This window comes from Sinohyriopsis cumingii, chromosome 11 (assembly GCF_028554795.1).
Source record: "Sinohyriopsis cumingii isolate HCF-2022 chromosome 11, ASM2855479v2, whole genome shotgun sequence".
Lineage (NCBI taxonomy): Eukaryota > Metazoa > Mollusca > Bivalvia > Unionida > Unionidae > Sinohyriopsis > Sinohyriopsis cumingii.
In genome coordinates, this window is record NC_142971.1 from 70,434,075 (window position 1) to 70,458,359 (window position 24,285).

The 24,285-nt window shown below is 34.2% G+C and overlaps 1 protein-coding gene and 1 long non-coding RNA gene across 3 annotated transcripts in view; both read right to left on the minus strand.

The window, feature by feature from the left end:
* The window catches only part of LOC149788676 (uncharacterized), a 44,953-nt gene extending 21,398 nt beyond the window's left edge, over positions 1-23,555 (minus strand). Inside the window, exons 1-3 of one of the 2 annotated variants that reach the window (XM_089974753.1) lie at positions 23,491-23,555; positions 21,783-21,869; positions 3,562-3,685 (exon numbers count right to left, since the gene is read on the minus strand). The gene's annotated coding sequence lies outside the window, so the exon portion shown is untranslated. The remainder of the gene's footprint in view (positions 1-3,561; positions 3,686-21,782; positions 21,870-23,490) is intronic. The other variant, XM_089974754.1, reaches the window with a different exon arrangement.
* LOC149788677 (uncharacterized) lies at positions 19,348-21,766 on the minus strand. The gene is made up of 3 exons (XR_016424197.1): positions 20,945-21,766; positions 20,303-20,489; positions 19,348-20,010 (listed from the first exon to the last, which is right to left on the minus strand). It is a non-coding gene; the product is annotated as an uncharacterized LOC149788677 (long non-coding RNA).
* Positions 23,556-24,285: the final 730 nt, after the last annotated feature.

The window sequence follows — 24,285 nt, forward strand, 5'->3', positions numbered from 1 at the left end:
TAAATTATATGATGCATACAGAAGGATTAATAAAATGCAGAGAAACTTTATATATGAGTATGGGGAAGATCAAGCAACTAGATTAGATAGCCACACAATGATAGATATAGAAGTAAGAATAGAAAAGCAAAAATAAATGGGGAATTTCACAAATCAAGAAAATATAGGCATAATTTGAGAGCTGGACCAGCTAAAATAAGAAATCAAGAACCTAAACTACTAATAGAAATATTACAACCTGGAAAAATGAAAGAAGAGGCAAAAATCAGATTTAAAAAAAAGTAGATGAAGAAAATAAAGGTAGAGATATTAGGGCAGGGAAATTTAAAAAAATTATACAAAACAGTGAAAGGGTTATACAAAAGGGAAGAATTAAGAAAGGAAGAGAAAAGACCCTACAAACATTAGTAGAGGGAGATATGATATATACAGAAAAAAGGAAGGAAGTTCTAGAATACAAAACAAATTATTACACAGATTTATATACTACTCCAAATATAGAAATAGAAGAATACCTACAAGGAGTAGAAAGCGAGATGATCTCGTCAGAACACACAAGAACATGTGTGATGATTTCATCTCCAAAGATGAAATAAAAAAAGCTTTCTCATCAATGACCAAAGGGAAATCACCAGGGATGGACAGCCTAATGGCGGAGTTCTACTTAAAATTTCAAAATGAACTTATGTCAATACTGGAATTATCATACAATAACATTTCCTGGGTAAAGGCAAAATGACTAAAATGATGAGGGAGGGGTTAATTACAATTATCTATAAAGGAAAAGGGAATACAGAAGAACTTAAAAATTGGAGGACAATTTCCCTTTCAAATAATGACTATAAAATATTCAGTAGAATCTTGTCAAATGGAATAAAAAGTGGAATGGGGAAAAGAATCAACAATAACAACAGCTATGGAGGGAGTGGTAGAAATATAAAGAACAATATCCTAAAAATAAAAACAACTTTATCCAGATAAAGGAACTGGACAAGGAAACTATACATCTGGTATAGAAAGATGCACTGTTTGAAAAAAGAGACATTATATATGGTTGGCTAAGGAATTCCTAACCCCATAGCAAATAAAACAGCAAGTATGATTGAAAGGATTAAAAAAAAATAAAAAGTAACCCCATCTTTACTTGGGAGACTTTCAATATAGTGTGGCTAGGATTCACTCTAATAAACCGCCCTGTTACATGTATACACAAAAATAACCTACTAAAAATAAAATTAGAAACCCCAAGGAAATATTGGGAACATAAGGAACTGATAATGAAAATAAGAAACAAAAAAAATAATATGGGAGTTTAAAAAAAAAATCTGAAGTATAAGCTATGAATTAAGCAAAAATAGCAAGCACAAATTTGAAGAAAGAAACACAAGAACAGACTGGCCTAACACATGGAAGACATGGGCAGGGATTATGTCCCTTAGAATAGACTGGAATAACACATGGAAGACATGGGCAGGGATTATGTCCCTTGAGATACAAAGTATCACGTACAAATACCTCCATGAAGTTTGGCTGACTGGAGAAGTAGCATTAACAAGACAAGTAATACAGACTATGCCGCATTGTCCCATGTGCAAAAATACAAATTTTACAAAATATATGTTTGTACAACGCAAAGTAAGAAAGGAGGAATGAATAAATATAATGAAATTTTGCCAAAAAGGGAGATATTGAAGTGATAATCTGTTATATTTAGATGGACTAAATGATAAGATCGGGGATGAAATATTGATAGGAAATCAGACTTAACCCCAAATGATAAACTCTTAAGAGAAACTTCAAACAATGAACAACCTTTTTAAAGTGAATAAATTATATGATGCATACAGAAGGATTAATACAATGCAGAGAAACTTTACATGAGTATGGGGAAGATCAAGCAAGTAGATTAGATAGATTTTACGGATCTGACCTAAAACATATAACTGATTAAAGGGAGAGAAAAGGATGATATATACAGAAAAAAGGAAGTAAGTTCTAGAATACAAAACAAATTATTACACAGATTTATATACTACTCCAGATATAGAAATAGAAGAATACCTACAAGGAGTAGAAAGCGAGATGATCTCGTCAGAACAAAAGAACGTGTGATGATTTCATCTCAAAAGAAGAAATAATGACAGCTTTCTCATCAATGACCAAAGGGAAATTGCCAGGGATGGACGGCCTAATGGCGGAGTTCTATTAAAAATTTCAAAATGAACTTATGTCAATACTGGAATTATCATACAATAACATTTTCCTGGGCAAAGGCCAAATGACTAAAATGATGAGGGAGGGGTTAATTACAATTATCTATAAAGGAAAAGGGAACACAGAAGAACTTAAAATTGGAGGCCAATTTCCCTTTTAAATAGCGACTATAAGATATTCAGTAGAATCTTGTCAAATGGAATAAAAAGTGGAATGGGGAAAATAATCAACAATAACAACAGCTGTGGAGAGAGTGGTAGAAATATACAGAATAATATCCTAATTATAAAAACAAATGTATCCAGATAACAGGACAAATGGGGGCCATGGTCTTCTTTGACCAGGAGAAAGCGTTAGATTGAATTGAACACAACTACGTACAGAAGGTTCTGGAAAATTTGGCTTTGGAAACAATTTCCGAAAATGGACACAAAAACTGTATAGTAGAATGACCTCTAGAGTACAAGTAATCAGAGCAATAATGTAAGAATCTGAAATACAAAGGTTGGTGAGGAAGGGATGCAAAATATTGAGGCAATTTGAATCCCAAACCTGAAATAAAATTGCTCCAACATGTAGACAAATGTATAAACTTTATCCAAGATGAAAACTCATCCCACCACTTAAGAAACGTATCTGAAAAAATCTGGAAAGGCCTCAAGATAAAAAAGTTAATCATGATAAGATGGAAATACTCAAAATAGGAAGCAGACGAGGGAATCACACAGGACTCCTACACATCAGGCAGATATAGAAAACTATAAATATATGAAAACAAAAATAAAAGAGAACATAGATATATGCCACTATGCTTAATGGAGCGGTCACAAGTGACCAAAACATATATGTATAGCAATGTTAATTTTATAATGAAGAATATAGATCTAGATAATAAACAGTTAAAGGAATTGGACAAATAAATTATACAATACATCTGGTATAAAAAGATGAACTATTTGAAAAAGGATACGTTATACATGGCCATATATATGGGAGGCTTAGGAATACCTAATAGAATTAAAACAGCAAATATAATTGAAAGGATTAAAAGAATAAAAAGGAACTGAACCCAACCTTTGCTTTGGAGGCTATGTGTATACTGTGGTTTCACTCTAATGAACCGCCCTGACAAGGAAACTATACATGCAGACGATTGTATAAACTTTATCCTGAAATGTTGCCAAAACGGGAGATACTGAAGTGAAAATCTGTTATATTTAGATGGACTAAATGATAAGAAATTGATCTTAGTATTTACAAATTATATTATAAAGACAATGTTTAAGTAATAAGACTAAGACAATATATAATTTTAAAGACAAATAACAGAAAAATACGAATCAGTACCTGTACCACAATGGACCTGAGAGCCATTGTGGAGGATGGGATCTGGTGGACCGCCTGCTATGGGGCAGTTCCAGCCTGTATGCAGGCCGGAGCTCTTTTCTCACATGCGAAGAGTGCAGGACTTCTGAGGAGAAAATAAAAAATTTAAAAGTTCATCTTCGATGTCCCCAAAACATATCAAAACACTAACAAACTACAGATAGGGAAACCAAAGACACTAACCACAAGAACTATAAAAATAAAATTTGTACAACAAAATCCAGATGGGTCACAGGGAACTGCTTTCTGGTAGAAGTATAGAGCGTATGTACTAATGGGCTATGTCGTGATACGCAAAGTGGAAAGGCCCAAAAAGAAGTTCTATGGACAGACTATACAAAAACATTGGGATACAGAAACAAAATACTAACACTAACCCAATTTGTTTCCCTAACCAACACAAGCAGAATTTGTTACTCTTTGATTTAATTTTAGGCCTTTTTACACCTGTAAATGTTTTTATATGCTGCTTGAGGTGGCACAAAGGCTATGCCCACAAATAAGGAGCAACGTGATGAATACAAATAAAGATAATGTGGTTCCTTATACAGGGTGTAGCCGACGCTGGTCTAAATAAATACTCCAAGTAATGAGATACCATTTCGTGTCTAAAGTAGGATAAAAATTAGCAATTGGTAATCATTCTGGGGAAATTAAGAAAGACAGAAAAATAACACAAATCCAAATTCTAATGTTTTTTTTTTTTTAAATATTGAAAGTACAAATAGACAACTTGGGTGAAATTTGATATACAGCCATCCTTACAACATCTACAGCATACAAACAATATAGCAAAAGTACACATAGCCATCTGTTCTGGCCTGTTGTGTTGTACTTTTTATTAAAAAGGATTTTGTACCAAAATCTTATTTAGATATAATTTCAAGCAGGGTATTTGTCTCGAGTGTGTGAAGAACTCAGGCTGGTTCTCCTATCTAAGGGGTTGACTGCTCCAGTGGTCTAGTGGCTAAAGCATCTGCCTCGGATGCAGGAGGTCATGGGTTCAAACCCTGGCCGAGTCATACCAAAGACTTACAAAAATGGTACTAACAGCTGCCTCACTAGATGCCAGGCATTAAAAGGTTAGTGTTAGGACTGGTCGGCCTGGCATCAGCATAATATGACTGGGTAATCAATACATATCACACAGAAAATCATCACATGGCACAAGGAAAGACATTGTGTTCCATTCTGATCTAGGAAACTGCATAGAGTAATTACATCAAGTTTCCTGAATAATAAATTAAGTGACATAGAAGATCCCTGGGAGAGATTTTGTTCAGGATCTTATTCATAATAACTTGCTTAAAAATGTAAATTAGAAATTAACTATTTTCCTTCACTGAAAGTTGAGATTTGCTTATCATATGTAATGCAAGAATATCTAATGAGAGTCATATGTAGAAACATAGATCAAACCACAAGACAGTTTAGAAATGTTAGTTCTCATACCGATCTGTTACATACTGAAAGGTTTCTGTCCATATGGTACTACAGCCTCTATATGTCATTGAAGAACAGTGTACCAGTCTGACATCTGTATGACTTGATTTTAAGATAATGAAGTTTGGTAAACCACTACCCTCGAAAACTCATGCCCAAATAAGTTGCAAACATGCTTATTCTGCGGGTCATGTGCAAAAAGTGAGGCTCTGGTAGCTGAGTGGTCTGAAGTGCTTGTCTTTATTGATCACTGCTATCTCACTTCATGTATGTGGGTTCCAGTCTTGGGCTCTGCAAATGTAGGTCTGTGAGAAAGCTTGCCAGTAGTTTCCCATGTGTTGGTAGTTCTTATTGATATTTTCCCAGCATTCTTCCTCCGTCAGTTATATTAGCTGCTACTCATACCGATATTAAACTGACAATGATGTCACACCCAAAACAACAAACCAGAAAAGAAAATGTCCACATTTTGCTGAATACGATGAAAATTGGAATCATAATTTTGAAATGAAACTTTAATATCTTGCTCATTTTATTGTTGAAAACAGTTGACAGTAAACAGAAATCTGAATCAACACTATGAAATTCTCAACTTTTATTAAAAGTTTATATACTTTGTTAACTTTTCTATCCAAGCAACATTCTCTGTACACTCCAACTAACAATATTCAATGAAATTTCAATTAATGTAAATGTCGCTGATGTCAACTCGTGGCAACACTTTAATAAATAAAGAACAACTGAAGAAGTTTTGTGAAGTGACATATTTTTTAAATTTTATCTTTAAATTTGCTTTCAATGTAATCATAATAAATGGAACATGCTCACTTGTATACAAACATAAAAAATGTTGATCTACAATTGCATATATATTTATGAGCATTTCTGGAATAACCTAATTAGGTGCTAACCTTGTTTTGATCTCTAAATTCCAGAAGTATTTGTTGTATTTTGAAACTCAATTAAAAGTAGACCTGCTTTGTATCTTGATGTTAATTATGTATTTTGTATTGATTTAAATAATGGGGATGGGATCAAAAGTAAGTCATGGAAAGAGGCTGAGGAATATGAAACTAATGGGGATGAATAAAAGGCATGCGAAGCTTTTAACTGATCTGTTGATGAGTAATATGATTATAAAACAAATATTCAGCCATTAAAAATCTGAATTCCCCAGCCCCCATTTTCCCTATATGCTACTCAGGATCAGACTGCATTATGTCCCTTTATATACCCTGTCTAGCTTTTATGTCTTTTTATATATCCTGTCTATCTTTTATGTCCCTTTAAATACCCTGTCTAGCTTTTATGTCCCTTTATATATCCTGTCTAGCTTTTATGTCCCTTTATATACCCTGTCAAGCTTTTATGTCCTTTTATATACTCTGTCTAGCTTTCATGTCCCTTTATATACCCTGTCTAGCTTTTATGTCCCTTTATATACCTTGTCTAGCTTTTACGTCCCTTTATATACCCTGTCTAGCTGTTATAACCCTTTATATACCCTGTCTAGCTTTTATATCCCTTTATATACCCTGTCTAGCTTTTACGTCCCTTTATATACCCTGTCTAGCTTTTATGTCCCTTTATATACCCTGTCTAGCTGTTGTCCCTTTATATACCTTGTCTAGCTTTTATGTCCCTTTATACACACTGTGTAGTTTTTATGTCCCTTTATATACACAGTCTAGCTTTTATCTCCCTTTAGATACCCTGTCTGGCTTTTATGTTCCTTTATATACCCTGTCTAGCTTTTATGTCCCTTTATATAACCTGTCTAGCTTTTATGTCCCTTTATACACAATGTGTAGTTATGTCCCTTTATATACCCTGTCTAGCTTTTATCTCCCTTTATATACCCTGGCTTTTATGTCCCTTTATATACCCTGTCTAGCTTTTATGTCCCTTTATATACCCTGTCTAGCATTAATGTCCCTTTATATACCCTGTCTAACTTCTATGTCCCTTTATATACCCTGCCTAGCTTTTGTCCCTTTATATACCCTGTCTCGATTTTATCTCCCTTTATATACCCTGTCTATCTCCATTTATATACCCTGTCAATCTCCCTTTATATACCCTGTCTAACTTCTATGTCCCTTTATATACCCTGTCTAGCTTCTATGTCCCTTTATACACCCTGTCTAGCTTGTATGTCCATTTATATACCCTGTCTAGCTTTTCATGGCGAAAAGAGACCAATTAAAGCAAGTGCCTTGTTATCAGAAAAACAAACAACTTGTAGTAACAGCCATTACCCAATATGTCATTGGTTTTGAGAGATGAACTTCCAAGCTAAAACACTTGTTGCTATTGTTTCAAATATCATCAATAGACAGAAAGTTCTTTAAAAAATAACTACTAAAAATCAATGATGCCAACAAGCTCTTTCACAATAATTGGAACAAAGGAATCATATAAGATTTCTAATTTGTTCTGGCAAAAAGCTGTAAATGAAAGATTATGAAGCCAAAACAAAATATTTTATGTCACAATAATACCATATTCCTTCACCTAATAGCTTATTATAGCTACACCACCTAATGGTATACTATCTTATAATTGCTGTTGTTGTTGTAGAATTTAATGCCATTTTTCAGTGGAGGAAGAACACGGGAAAACCACAGGAAGAAACACTGACCCATGAGAAGCTACTGGCAAGCTTCGTCACGTACCCACACTGGATGAATCTGAGACTTGAACCCATGCAAACAGAGGTGAGATGAAAGTGATCCGTAATGGTGAGCACTTTAGACCACTAGGCACTCTGGGCTCCCACTAACTTATGGTGAGACTACCTAATAGAATACTATCTTATAATGAGACTACCTAATAGTATGCTACCTTAAGGTGAGACTACCTAATGGTATGCTACCTTATAGTGAGATTACCTAATGGTATACTATCTTATAGTGAGACTACCTAATAATATGCTACCTTATAGTGAGACTGCCTAATGGTATGCTATCTTATAGTGAGATTACCTAATAGTATACTATCTTATAGTAAGACTACCTAATAATATGCTACCTTATAGTGAGACTACCTAATAGTATGCTATCTTATAGTAAGACTACCTAATGGTATACTACCTTATAGTGAGACTACCTGACTGCATATCAACTTATAGCTCGACCACCAAATGGTATATCAACTTATATAAAGACCCATTCATTACTTTTAACAAAATAAGTACATGGTTTAATATGATTTTAATGATACTGAATTCATCGAGTGTTGTACTAAGAATAGTAAACCAAGGAACCAAAGATAAACAGTTATTCAAGGAACCACAGTTAAACAGTTATTCAAGAACCACAGATAAACAGTTATTCAAGAAACCACAGATAAACAGTTATCCAAGGAACCACAGATAAACAGTTTTTCAAGGAACCACAGATAAACAGTTATCCAAGGAACCACAGATAAACAGTCATCCAAGGAACCACAGATAAACAGTTATCCAAGGAACCACAGATAAATAGTTATTCAAGGAACCACAGATAAACAGTTATTCAAGGAACCACAGATAAACAGTTATTCAAGGAACCAGAGATAAACAGTTATTCAAGGAACCACAGATAAACAGTTATTCAAGGAACCACAGATAAACAGTTATCCAAGGAACCACAGATAAATAGTTATTCAAGGAACCACAGATAAACAGTTATTCAAGGAACCACAGATAAACAGTTATTCAAGGAACCACAGATAAACAGTTATTCAAGGAACCACAGATAAAGTTATTCATGGAACCACTTAAATTTCCCAATTTTGAAAAATGGACAGATACCAATTCTCACAAAATACTTGCAAATTTACTTTAAAGAACACATGTATGTATGTATGTATGTATGTATGTATTTTCCATCTGAAACAAAAAAAATAAATGTGAAATATGCATAATGATAACAAATTGATCATTCTGGCCAATAACTGGTAATATGTAATAATAATCATAGCTAATTGCTAATGAATTTAAAACATAAAATACTTTTTAAAAAAAGAATAAAAACATTTTTATGTGTTATCATAAATTTGTACTGGGTCTCTAGAAGGAAAAATAAATAAGAAAAAAAATAAAACCATCACACTTTTCTGCAAATGTTACTTAGAACCATAGCAATAAAACTTTTATTATATTTATGACATACTTATAAGCCGAGTTTGTTGTATTTAACACTGAACATATATAATGAATGCAGCAATTAAAATTACAAAATCTCAATAAAGTTATATTTAACTTAAGTCATTTAAAATTAAAAGTCCTTAATTTTCAAGCAAGAGTCCCACCGCCACACAAACTGACTTTCTACTGCTATCACCCCTACCCTTCCTCAAATCAGTGGGAATCCAGAAGTCAGTTTCTTCCTTCCTTCCACTTTTTTCCAAACTATGAAATGGAAACCAGCAAATGTTCTTGACACTAACTTTCATCCAAGATATCCACTAGATATATAAGTAAAAATACCTTAGTCATGACCTTTGACCTTGAAACTATTTCATACATAGACAATAATAATTTATTGCTTATTTGTGTTATCATGTATAAATTGTATCAAAGACCAAACTGGAAGTCGAAAATTTTAAAATCTTCTAATGTCAGAATCAAGTTTGTGTCTAAACTGAAACAATATAAAAGAAATAAACAAAGTCACAAACTTTGACCTTGAAATCAATGTCACATTTATGTACATCAGTTTGTTTATTGAAATGCAACTACGTACAAGGGCTGGTCAAACTCCATTGGTATATATGCAGCAGGTCTGATTTTGATGTCTAAATTAGGTTTCATTAATTTAGGGTCAAGGAAAACTTGGAGTAAAGTGCCTTGCCTTTACAGATCCAGAGTGACCTGATGGTATGATTCAAACCTGAACCCAATCCCTTTCAGAGTCATGTCCGGTATTGCTAACCACCAAACCACTGCAACAAAGCTCCTTGGAATGATTAGCAACAAGAGGTCCAAGTAGCCTGAGATCACTCATCTGCCTAAAAGCAAAATGCAAGAACAATTGACCAATACATCTTCATCACAAGAATGCTTAATATGAAACTTCCTTCCAGTGCAATGCGGTCCAGCACACAGCTGTGAAAGAAATAATTCTAAGGTTTATCCAGTTTGAATACCTTCATCAATACTTCACTGCATATCAACATCATTTGTTAAATACTGTAAGACCTTTATGTCATGTAAATATATCACTATGTTTAATAACAATCATCATGTATGACAGGGATCAAAATAATTTATATCATAATGAAAGGCTTTCAAACTAGAACACTGTCAATTTTGATAAATGGGTTTTTAATAAAAGTTGTTAAATGATGTTCCATTATTTATAGCTGAAAGACCTTCAAGCCAATACACTTTCCTTCAAATTTGTCTGAATTATCTTGAGCAGTTATTAGGAAGATGTAACATTTTTCTACTTCTTGTTGTTGTTGCAGTTGTAGGATTTAATGTCATTTTTCAGCACAAGATAGATACATGGCAGCCTGTATAAATGGTTGAGGAAGAAGCCAGGAAAACGCTGGAAAGAACCACAGACTAGGAGAAGCTATTGTCAAGTTTTCTCACATACCCACAATGGCCAAATCCAAGACTCGAACCCACGCAGACAGAGGTGAAATGGCAGTGATCTGTAATGGTGAGCACTTTATACCACTCGGCCAGTCAGGGACCCACTTGTTTTTGTAACTGGCACCATACTTGACAGCACATCAATGTCATTTGTATACAAGATGCAATTAATTTCAGTTAACATCGGTGATAAGGCTCAAAAGTATATAAAACATTAGCTTTCTACAGGCTATTTTATTTTCTATCAAGTAAAAGTCATCTAAGCTAGGACACTTTATTCTCAAATTTGGTCAATTGGTTTCTGAGAAGTCTTGTAATGGTAACAGTGACAATATGGACTGGGATAACTTAATTAAATTGGAAACACCTATTCTGGATGTTTCCATCAAAATTGGTCAAATTATATCAGGTGGTAATCCATGTGGCTGGGGTTTATTGTTGACATCACATGATTATTGGACCTTGAATGTCATGGACATGTAGCTTGCAGCAATTGTGTCGTCTAGTCTGACAATGTAAGACCGCAACTGATATTTATGTTTAGGGCATCTAGGTCTTAACGCCCAAATAAGATCAGTGTGTAGTGTGTTCTTATATCAACAACATCGGAATGATAAGTCAAATTTTCAGGAATATCTGACATACTTGGAAGTCCATATCAGTGCTTTTCTACAAATTAAAGTTATAGTGATTAAGTCAGATTTTACTTATTGAGATGTCTTTTTGCTAATAAATTCAAATTCACACACAAGCAAATGGACCTGTTTTTAAGTTGTGCTGGCCTACGTTTAAGTTGGCTGGAATGAGATGGAAACTGGGAACATCACAATCAGTTCAAAGGATAAAAAAAAAAATCTTTAACAAAACAAAGCTGTCAAAACATGTTATTCAATGTCAATATATTTGTGTTAGCTTTGGTAAAGAATTATACTTCAACTTGAGCCAATTTCGGTATTCCCGGCTTCCATTGCTTAGGGAGGGAGGCACCAGACAGATGCCTCCCATTTCCCAAAAAAAAATTAAAAATGTAATTTATGTTTGTATGTTGCAAGCTCAGATATGTTGTTGTTATGTCCTATTTAAACAGAATTTTGTATCAAAAATTTAAATTTAAATTTTTGATGGGGTATTTATTTTTCCGTAGAGTTATCTAAAGGGTCGTTCATCCGAGCATGGTTTTATTCACCTTGCTTGAAATCCCGTCCCTTGAAAATTTTGTGACCTTTGCTAGGTCGCCTAAGTCTCAGTGCTTTCTATGTGTATTAGTGCTATATTGTGTTTATGCTATATTTTCTGTATGTTTGAGACAGCAAGTATAAATCAAGTTTTTTCCCAGTTGTCTTATTTCAATTCTTTGGATTTAGAATCCATTTTAATGTATTTTATGTTATTTTCCGTTAATTTATTTTCAATTTCGATTTTTGCCAATCGGAACGGTGCAATATATTAGGTTATGAAACAAAATTCTATTGTTTCATTCGAGTGTTAATCTGGGTCGTTCCTCGCAAAAAGTGCTAGAATTAGAAATAGATAGGCTGTGCTAGATTCAAGATCCACACTTCTTTATTCTCACTGTATTTCTCCTGAATTGAGTTAGGCCTCCTTTAATTATTTTATTAAATTATTTCTTTAAAAAAATCCAAAATTGTTTGTATAACTACAGGATTGTAGATTGGTCAACCATACAGTACGGGAGCTGCATGGTTTGAGATAAAGAAGGGGTCATTAAGGTATTTACTATGTACATGTAGTATTCTCTGTTTGTATTTGTTTTTGTTTTGTCCGTTTGTTCTATATGGGGTGATTTTCTAAGACTCTTTCATACACCTGTCCACTTCGTGTAGTGCCATGTGACATAGCCCCATGATGTCATCGCCTTGTACTTTCCCCATATAGATTCCCTGCAGTTTCAAATATTTAGATTTAGTAGATTTTCAAATTATGTATATGAGTTTTAGTACAAAACAGAAACAAAAAATTTAAATTTTTAAGACTTGAAATTGGGTCCTGTTGTTTGGTGGGGCTCATGTCTGGGTCAGGGAATGAGTTGGAGGTTCTGGCCTGCGCACTGACAGTATCACATCCCTAATGGGTAGCCAACCAAAGCTCTCCCTCCCATTCCCTCCCCTTTATGTTCCCTCATCTCCCCCAAATACCAATTTCTTAACAAGTTATTTCATATTTATCTACCTATCACTATTATTTGCCAACAGGCCTTCATTGTTCCAACAATGTAATCTGTAATTTTATAAAGTGTATTTTTGTCAAATTTCCCATTTAAAAATAAAATGTTTTCTCTTTTGTAATTATCCTTCTTGCATACTTCCCCTATTAACTTTAGTCTTTCCTCTTTCTTTTTTCGCATTGCGTGACAGTATGGTATTTACTGAAAGGGGCATTTTTACACAGTGGACATTTTGGCGATATTCTAATCATGTGCCGTCTCACTGCCACCTCTCCTGTCAACCATGCACTGTGCATGTATTTGAAGCAGAGGCTTTGAATTTTAAGTGATCCTAATTTGTTCCAGTGCCCCCAGGCTCTTTCCCAATTTACCCCTAAATTTTCTTGTTCTATTTTACTCCTACTTTTTTTTGTTGTATCTTCTCTTATCCACTGATATGTATCTTTTTCATCCTTTTCCCATAAGTATGTTTTACCATGATATTTAATTAGTAATCTTTAATATGCCTGAACTTTCTAGGTATTTATAAAAAAAAAAATTATTAATTTATTATTTTGATATATTTCCCTCCTATTCCTCATCATAAAACCGTACCAGTATATATATATATATCCCTTTTCACGGTAGGTTGGGTTCAGATTTTAATCTTTTAAATCTAATTAAAATGTTGGCATATTTAATTAAAATGGGATTAGGTAATACTAATTCCCCCCCTTTCTCTCGCTCTATATGACGTTTCTTTATTTAATAGAGGGTTTTATAGTCCCATATATAATTAATAATATAATTATCTATTTTTTTCTAAAGTGGCATTTTCTATTTCTGTAGATTTTAAAATATAGTTTATGTTCAAGTACGTTTTGGCCACCTGGGCCCATTCCATTATACACAGTAGCGTTAGTGCCCAGATATTCACATTTTCTTCTACTTTTTCTTCATGTCTTTACAGTTTTCCTGTTCACCTCTTCTCCCAAAGTAGACTCCCAATGCCTTAACTTGGTCTGTGGTGATTGCCAGTTTCCTATCTTTAATATGTTTTTTCATGGTTGATTTCAGACCCTGAAGCCTTACCAAATTTTTCAAATTCCTTTTCCAGGTGTTTGAAGGAATTTGGGTCTTTTATAAAGTTAGTATAATCATCAGCATGTTGCAGCATCTTAATTTCATGCTTTGTATTTGGAACTTTAATAACTTCAATTTTACTGTTCAATCTTAAACTTATACTTAGGTTCTCAATTGCTATTACATATAATAGCATAGATAGTGGGTATCCTTGCCTCACTGATCTTTGTATGTCAAACTTTCATGTGTTCGCTCCATTGACCTGTGCTCTTGAGGTTATTTTGTTGTACTGGATTTTAGTCCAATTTTGAAACTTATTTCCAAATCCAAATTTTTCTAAGACTTTTTGCATATAGTTGTGTTCTAATGTCAAATGCTTTTTTCTGGTCAAAAAGTACCATAGCACCTTTTAGCCCACATTCCTGTATATAATCTATAATTGTTTTAATACTTAAAATGTTATTCTGAATGTCCCTCCCCTTGGCCCCACATGTTTGATTTATGTTTATGATTTTATTCATTCCCTTTTTTAATTCTTTCTGCTAAAATTTGACTTAATAACTTGTAATCCTTATTTAGGAGGGAGATGGGCCTCTACTTTTTTAGATCTTCGCTATACCCCTTCCCTTTGTATATTAGTGTTATAATGCCTTCCCTCATGCTTTCTGTCATAGTATCATTTCTCAAATGAATATTGTTGTGTAACCATTCTAAAATGGGCAACAACTCACCATTGAATTTCATATAAAAATACGCGGTGAGTCCATCTCTACCTCGGTATTTTCCTTTAGGCAAGTTATTTATACTATTTAAAATTTCTTCTCTTGAGATGAAATCATCACAAGTTCATGTGTTCTGATGATATCATCTCACAATCTATTCCTTGTAGGTACTCCTCTATTGTGTTATTATTAATATGTTGTGAGGTATACAACTTACTATAATTCTTCAACATGTTTTAAAATTTTCTTTATCTCGGATACCTTTCCTTCATTAATTTTTAAAGTTTCAATATATTTTTCACACACTCCTCCTTAACTCCTCTCTTTTATATAGGCCCTCCACTTTTTTATATATTGTGGTAAATTTTCCAGCCCTTATCTCTCCCCTTTGTTTTCTTCATCTAACATCTGATTTAATTTCCCTTTAAGTATATTTTCTCTCATTTGTATTAATTTTTTCTAGCTGTCTTATAATCGTGTCATTTTCCATTTTTTGTTTTTCCTTCCTTATTTATGAATAAATAGCTTTTTTTAAAAATAAAGTTTTTAATTTATCCCATTCATTTAAAATATCTATGTTTCCCTTATCTATACATTTTTTTATTTCTACTTTAATTTCTTTGATAAAATCTTTCTCATCCAAAATATTGTTATTCAGTTTCCAGTTCCCTTTACCCCATTTAAGTTTATTTTTCAATTCTATTTCTATATTTACTAACTTGTGATCTGAAACTATAAAATCCGTAATGCCTGCTTCTTTATATATCTTTTTCTCATAGTAGGTACAATATAATTTATCTAATTACTCCCTTTGTACATTTTGTACTCGTATGTGTATTTCCTTCGAAGTAAATTTAATTTCCTATATACGTCTACCATTTTGTGTTTGTTTAGGAAAAATTCCATCTCTGGTTTAAATCGTATGTCATTTGTAGTTAATTACCCTAATCTATCTATATTTCCCCCCACCCAGTTAAAATCTTCCCCTAAAACAAAATTTTCCGTGGTATATTTTTCCATGTATTTTGAAGAAAAAAATTGTTGTTTGTGGTATTTATTAGCTGGCATGTATACATTTAAAAGGTGGACATCTTCTATTATAATGTGAATCATTCTCCCTTAATAAAAATCCCCTTCATTTTCCCTTTTCTAGTTTACTTCCCTTTTATTTTCAATAAATGTTTCTACCCCTCCTCTTATGTCGTTCCCCTTAAAATCATTTAAAATCAGTATACCATTAATTTTTTCCTCACATAATGCCAGTAACTCTTTAGTGAATCCATTATGTGTTTCTTGTATAAAAAGAATGTCGTTACTGGTTTCATTACATAATTTAATTAATTTATCCCTATTAATCCCATTTACATTTATAGATGAAACACAGAAGTCTTTTCCTTCCATTTTTCATTTTCCTTCCAGGTTGCCGCATTTCGGTTATACAGTGATCATTATTTAAAATATAGTTATGAATGTATAGCATCTATGTTAATTAATTTGATAATTTATTTGTTTTTGTTTGAGGGGGCACTGGATCCTCCCACGTATTACTATATGTTGGAGTAACTTCCTCCGTTGTATTCTCTTCTGTCCTGTCTATACTCGTTTGATCTGTGGTATTTTCTGTGTGCATTTCCGTTTCATTTTCATGTTCCGTCAGTTTCATTTTCCGTTCCTGTCTTAATGTCGTTTCACTGTATTCTTTATCCCTGTCGCTGTCTATTTCGCTCTGGCCTTCACTTTCTTGTTCCTGTCACAATTTTTTCTTCTGCCCGATCTTATCCTCCTTTATTTCATAAATTGACTATGGACTTTCTCGTTCTGTGTCACTATTGCCTCTCTCCTGGGATGAACCCTACCTAGAGAGGGCTTTCCTTTTTTCAGTCTCAATTTTGGTAAGGGAGTAGAGGTCAGGTGATTCATGCTCACTTCTGACTCCTCACCTTCCATTTTTCCCTTTTCAACTCCCACGGAGTCTTCCTCCTCTTGTAGGTGTGAGAACCTATTAGTCAGTGTAACTGGGTTTCCCGTGAATGGAGTTTTTGGTTTCCCTGTTTTATTGGGACTTAAGATTTTCTCCCATTCTGGGGTTGGTGAATTGTCCCTTATTTCTGTTACGTCTATTTCTGGTAAGTTCACGAGTTTGTTGTTTGCCAAGATATCAGTTTTGTCTCCCCCCTCATTTCTTATTTCCTGTATTAATATACTTAATTGTGTGTTAAAGTCATTGTTGGGTATTGGTTGATTGCTATCTAATTTGCTAGCGTAAGTTGTTGTTGTTTGTGCCTGCTGGTTTGTGCACTCCTTGGGATTATGCCCTGTCTGCTGATATTTAGGACACTTCCTGTAGTTCGCGCATACCCGGAACCAACTTTTCAGTCTAAATCCCATTACATAAAAGAATGTCTGAATTTGTGAGGCATCTTCTTTTGCCACAGTGAGGATTCATACACCTGTCTTAATGTTCCCAAATCCCCATACTGCGGCCATTTTTGCTTTCTTAACTTTGGATTTTAGTTTCCACTCAACTTTGTTTATAACTTCTATGGTCTCTACTTCCAGAGAGAGGCCTGAGATGGAGACATCTATTGTCTTAGCCTCTATCTCTCTGGTTAGAGGTTCAGTTTTGTATATATTTCTGCCTCTATCAAGGGTGTGCCGAAGTCCTTAGGATAAATGATGTACTTGTTATAGCATGCATACTGCAGGCCATCTACCTTGTCTATATCAATCCCCATTACTTTAAGGGCAGTCAGAACTTCAGCTTCCCTAGGCGCACTGGCTACATTTCCAAAATCTATCGTTTGACAACCTGGAGGGTGGAATGCCATGAGCACTCTATCCTCTACTTTAGTCTTAAAGGTAGACCTGAGACCCCCTTATCACTTAACTCTAAATTATTAAATATCATTATTTATGTAGTATCTGAAAATTTCTACCCTATGTGATCAAAGGATGGCGAGATATTTATTTTAAATGTACGTGTCATGAATATTCTCCGTAAATCAAGTACAACTTCGGCAGTTTCCGTGATCTCAGGCAGTGTGACGTCACAAGAGGAACCCGACATTGTAAGGAACCATTGTTGTACCGTTGTCAAGCGTGAAGCGTCTCTGTATTGTATTCTGACTGCGTGTATTTCTAGTTATGGGAAAGAGGTGTATCGTTGGTGGATGTATCAATACACCAAAAGATGGTGTTTCATTGCACTTGTTTCCTTCGGACATTAAATATAAAGGACTTTGGTCCCGGTTTGTGCGGCTGACAAGAGCGGATTGAAAAGAGCCTTCAAAACATGCCACAATCTGTAGTGAGCATTTTCAACCCGATTCTTTTGGGCCCAATCAGAGCTTGATGGCTACGTTTGGAATAAAGAGAAAAGCTACTCTTCTCCATGACGCAGTACCATCCATTATGCCACGAGCAAAGCGTGCCCACAGCCCTGATGTGGATGAAAGCCACCCACCCACCACAACCAATAGTACAGGCCAGACACCCAAGTGCCCGAGATCGGCATACAAGAAGAGGGAGAGAGAACGGGTAATATAGTATCTCTAACTTTTGCAGATTGTCTTCTTTTTATTTAATTGCTTTATGAATGATTCTTTTTCATGCTAGTGTACATGTGTGAGTGTGTGTGTGTGTGTGTGTGTGTGAGAGAGAGAGAGAGAGAGAATAGGCTGTCACACATTCATATGGACAGGTTTCATTGGTGTAATAGTGAGGTGGAAAATATTTTATATAAATGTATGTAATAGTTTATTCATGTAAAGTTTCACATGACAATTGCATCAGTATTATGCTTGGCAGTATAACATCAGCTAAATTTATCTTTCAGACATTACAGGATGTTATGGCTACAAGTTCAGTAGCAGAAAATGAGGCAGAGAATGGAACTGCTTTTTCTGACCCAGATATGGTAGGTTTCACTTAGCAAGATTGTAAGCACTGCAGAGCATTCAATAATCAGGAAGAAATAGATGTTTTTAAAAAATTGGGTATTAATTTTTTTACCAACAAATATTGAATTTGATTAATGCAAATATGTGACAAAATTGTCACACACTTAAATAATGTGTACATTTCTGTTAAATCATTATCCCACCCATGTGATTTGGTACTATTGTACTTTTTTCTACAATGATGCATGTCCTAAAGTTGACAGATTGTTATTTAAATATTAAGTTATCTAAGTATTTTTCCTTAAATAAAGTTTTGGGTAAAATGTCATAAAAGTAATATATAGAAATACACAACTTGAAAATATAGTAACTTCTATTGCATTATAAACCCAGTGTCACAGTCTAGCAGTGGTGGAAAGGAGGTTGGGTGGGTGGGCAGGATATCTGCTTGCATTTTGCCCCAAAGCTTATTGGGTTTTCCTTCTATGGCACAATTTGCAGGTATTTTGTCCATTCTTTCTTCATAATTGGTTTGAGGTGTTTGAAAATTTATAAGTAAAAAGGCGATATAAGTTCATGAAGCTAATTTTAATATGGAAGTAATGTGTAGAGTAAAAGAACATGAAATATATAGTTTTCGAAAAAAATAAGGTGTATAAAAATGTTTGAAGAATTACATTACAGAATATATTTTCTGTTTTCATGTCAGAGCATTTTTGGCCGCATTACATTTTGAAGAGAACAATCGAAAACCACAAGCAACAACATCAAATGGACAACTGCGTTACCAGATTACCTCCCCGAAGTACAAATGTGGGGAATACTCTGTAAAAGAAGTCAAAGTGGAAAATACTTTTTGTAAGTTTTGCACTTATTATTATATTGACTTTTCTATACAGCATTTAAGAAGTATTATAAATGGATCGTGGAAGCTGTTTCTTTAACAAATATGAATACAAAGTCATAAATTTCAACAACTACAAAGTACTATCAAAATTCCATCAATTGGTTGAAATGCCTTCAGGTCCAGTGTTCTGGTTTATTGATATTCGAGATAAATTTTATTTTCAAAATATGACCAATGAAATTTATTTCTTCCTTTTTGGTATAAATATAGTAGCTGAATTGGGCAACAAATGAATGCTTTCCAACAATTGATCAACTAATTATAACATTTCATTCATTTTAGGCTATGTTGATAGTCTGATGGAAGTGGCTGAGGTACTCGCAGAGAACATCAAAATGAATGAAGAATCAGGCTTGCAGTTGCCAAAAGACATCCTGCCGCCTCCACTGTGTGCACAGTACCAGCATCCTGAAAAAGAGCTGGCTGTGTCTTCACACGTCTCGATATTCAAAAGCTAGTTAGGCCATTTGAATCCAGCATAGGTATCAGATGGGTAAGCGAGTCTTATTTTGTGGACAGCACATGCTGGCAGTGGAATTCTGATTTCTTTGCCCAAGAAACCCCAACACCATCGAACAAACTGTCGATATGACACGTACCGCCTCCTCCTGAAAATTGATATATATATATATATATATACTTGAAATTAAGAAAATACAATTACACATACTAATTATAAATACAATTACACATACTAATTATAATTTATTCAATTATTCATTTTAATATTGAGATATTTGCAGTTGTTAATATTTCCAATTGTTTATGTTCAAAACTAAGTCAGGATACAGTTACAAATTATTGAGCAGAAATAATATCATATAAATATGTGTCAGGGTGAAGATGTTATTTAACTCTGAAATACTGACAGACTTCAGTTATGTAATAATATGTACTTACTCATTGCTGTCTTCCATGTGTTGATCATATTGCTGTCTGTACTGGTAATATGCTGTCTCGAGTACGTAACGGTCCAGACAAACTGATGGGAACCCAGGATGGTCAGTTATACATTGCAATGCTTCATTAAAGCCAGTGATTTTGTTGTATGTTTTAGAAATTTCATGGCAGCACTGAGATTCCTCTGCTAATGTAAAAAGTGTTTATTAAATTAAATATGTATTACACCCAAAACACATGCAAGAATCAGCAAGATTGCCAAAAGAGTGTACCATATCAGGAAGTCCGAGTTTCGTTTAATATATCCCTCCATATCTGAGATATTCAAATAGTATTATCAAGTGTGCCAAAATATAGCTGATAAAACTTTATGCTGCCAAGCAAGTCACCTTGGAAGTCTTATGATATTTCTAGACAAATGACAGGGTATATCAAAACGATTGCCTAGGCATAATTGTGCGAATCGAGGGTATATACCTATATTCATATGAATATTGAAAATAAAGCAAGAATTGTATTTATTCACGTTTCTGTTCAATGTTATTCATGTACAAATGAAATGACATAACGGGGAAAAAAGTCAAATGGACCTATCGGAGAAATAAGCCTCAGTATCACAGAAACAAGACCGATCCTACTTACCATTCGGTATTGTTCAGCCTGTTGCCGACATCTCGTTCAATTTCTTCCCTTTCTTCCTCTAATGCAGACTCTTCACTTGTATATGGTTCAAAACGATAAGGTTCGACTCCTTTTTCACCAATCTCTTCTTGACTTTCATCAAACGAAGAGGAAGAACATTCCAATTCTGGTTCATGTTCGCTCTGACTGTCACAACGAGTAGCCATGTTGCTAGCCAACTGCAGATTCCTCTTGTGACGTCACAAGCTCGCGCGTGCATATGGGGTTGTTTACGTAAAGTCGCTCGGTTGTTTCCGTAGAAGTCGCGTTTTGGTGATATTAAAAGGGTCATATCTCCCAATCCAGTGAACGAATGTATGTCCTGTCTTCGCAGTGTACTTGAAATGTCCATTTAAATAAGATTACCGAAAGCGGTATATAGCATTCAGGTCTACCTTTAAAGTAGGTACTTAGCTTGGTTCCCCCAACTGCACATAGTTAGACAAGATTTCCGTTTCCAATTCCATTTGCACTGAGATAATTTCACTAATTCCACTAATTGTCTTAGCTATGGAATGGTCTCACACCACTATCAAACAGTAGCTACTAATTCACTAGGTAATTACTCACAAAAAGGCAGTGAGCACTATTCTAGATTTTGTGCAGTTTGATCTGCACACACCTCAAATACAAAAAATAGTTCAAAATCCAACAGGACTAGATAAACATTAATGAAAATGCAAACTGAAATTTGAAAAATTGAAACAAATTAAGGTTCCCTGTTGGACAAAAAGAAACAAAAACAAAGGAAAACAAATGTTGGATCTAGTGCAACTGCTCTAGATAAAAAGTGTAATACCTTTCTGTAGGTGAGTTCTCATCAGCTGGTATTCCAAGTTTGCTTTAGAGCGCACAAAAAGTACGTCTGCTCACCTCGATGACCTGGCTGTAATAAAAAAATCTTGAACAAAACAATGCTTTCAAAACATGTTATTCAGTATTAATATATTGTATTAGCTTTGGTAAAGAATTATACTTCAACTTGACCTGATTTCGGTATTCCCGGCTTCCATTGCTTTCCTGCCAATTGAAATGTCAGACAACAAAACTTGAAAAGAGGCCCATTGACTGTGTGGGAATGTATGCTGAAAGACATAATGATTATAATACTCGCAATTTCTGAGAAAATAAATCATTTTCCTTTCGATTTCGTACACGTATGACTATGTAACATCTCTAAAGTTTGCTAGACCCACTGGTAAGCAGCTACTTCATGTAAGTGGCAGTGAATTCCAGTTGAAGCAATTGGCTCCGACCCCATACTCCCACAGGGGCTCGTTACAATGAAAATCAAGGGATGGGGGTTCTAACCTGTAATAATATAATGTTATGTTATTACAGGTTAGAACCCCCATCCCTTGATTTTCTTTGTAACGAGCCCCTGTGATACTCCAACATAAATAGTACAGTATAATGTAGTCCTACCTGTAAGACCCGACGCTGATATTTATGTTGTGGGTGTCAGGGTCTTACAGCCTAACTAATGGCGCTGTGTAGTGTGTTTTTTATGTCAACTAACATCGTAAAGAAAGTAAATTTTCAGGAATATTTCACACAACTGACAACTAAAATAATGACGCTTTTCTACAAAGTAAAGTTATATTGTTTTAGTTAGACTTTACTTACTATGATGCCTTTTCTCTAATAAATTCAAATTCTCACAAAAGAAATGGACCCGTTTTCAAGTTTCTTTGGCCTACTTTTCATTGGACTGGAAAGCAATGAAAGCCGAGAATGCCGAAATCGGATAAAGTCGAAACATTATTTTTTAATGAAACGAATAAAAAAATATCTTATGTCTATTTCAACTGTAAGCAACGTTTCGTTTCGTTCAAGAAACATATCCTAAATATCAACCTACTTAAACTTACTTCGGCATACCTCGACTACCGTCGCATTGCAACAAATTCAACTGTATGTCAACGGAACGTGAAAATGCATCCATTTGCTAGTGTCATATTTTCATTCCACCAGGATAAAGACACCACAGTAAGTATATTAATTACACATAAATTAGTGGAAAAATGTCGATATAGGCTGCCAAATGTGTGAGATGTTCCTGAAACTTTGATTACTCATTCCGATGTCAACGACATCGGAACACACTATACAAGGCCGTTATTTGGACAGTAAGACACAGCACCTCAACAAAATCAAAATGTGCTATGTCTTACATGTAGGACTAAGTATAATGTATTGGTGAAATGGATCCGAGTAAACTCGGATTACCCCGGTGTGACAAGTCGTATAAAGATTTATTTGACATCATTTTGACAAAGATGAAAGATCTTGATACCAGTATGCCTTATATCAAATTATTCATACCAGTATGCCTTAATTCATTACTCGAAAATTGGGAGTACCAAAGTCGGCAGTTACCAAGCTTGGCAATTAGCATACACCTAACTTTGCTTAATCATTTCAAACTGCCTGATATCTAATCAATGTCCCCATATCACCCTGTGTTTATCTGACATGTGTCATTTTGTCTAAATCGAATCATTTACCTAAGGTGATGATTTCGTTCTGAAATCATGCCGAATTCTATTGTCATGCGGTCTGCTTCGGTGACATTCTAACGGTGCATGACCTAATATATGCTTCGAACTCGTAATAAACGTCGTAAACACGGTATCTCGGGCAAAAGAAGAAAAAATATTTGTATACAGTATGAGAAAAATTGCTATGATTACAATATGTAAAAAAATGTTGATTTTGAATTTATTACTGCATTTTTGTGCAACTTCGTTAAATTTACTGTTGTCATTGCAGATTTTGCTTGTTGGAATTTTCTAAACAACTTCGTAGGAATGGGTTTTATTGGAAGTATATCAGATATGTGGGTTGCTTGACGGGATTCGACTCCGCAGTTTCTAAACACTTAAGTTCACAATTAACTTGTACTTTTTAGATATTCTTTTATTGTTATACTTCACATCACATTTTATTTATTTATTGATTTATTCATTTAATAAAAATGTCTGGTTTATTAACTTGATCAATGGATCTTATTAAACTTTTAGCTATATTTTGTATGCATTATATTTTCGTTTCAAGTTTATTTAAAGCAAAACTATAGTCTCTAACATTTATTTAAAAAAAGAAACATTTTGTCCAGTGAGCCATCGATTGAAAGAACGTTAACGAATTTTTTTTTTTAAAAATGCAGAAAAAAATATATAACCTAAATGGACGACAATGGTTTTAATGGCATCGATAGAGAGCTACCGCAAATAAATCCTAGTGAAATAATTTACTTATTAAAACAAAGTAGTGTTAATGTGTTTATTGAGATGGAGTCG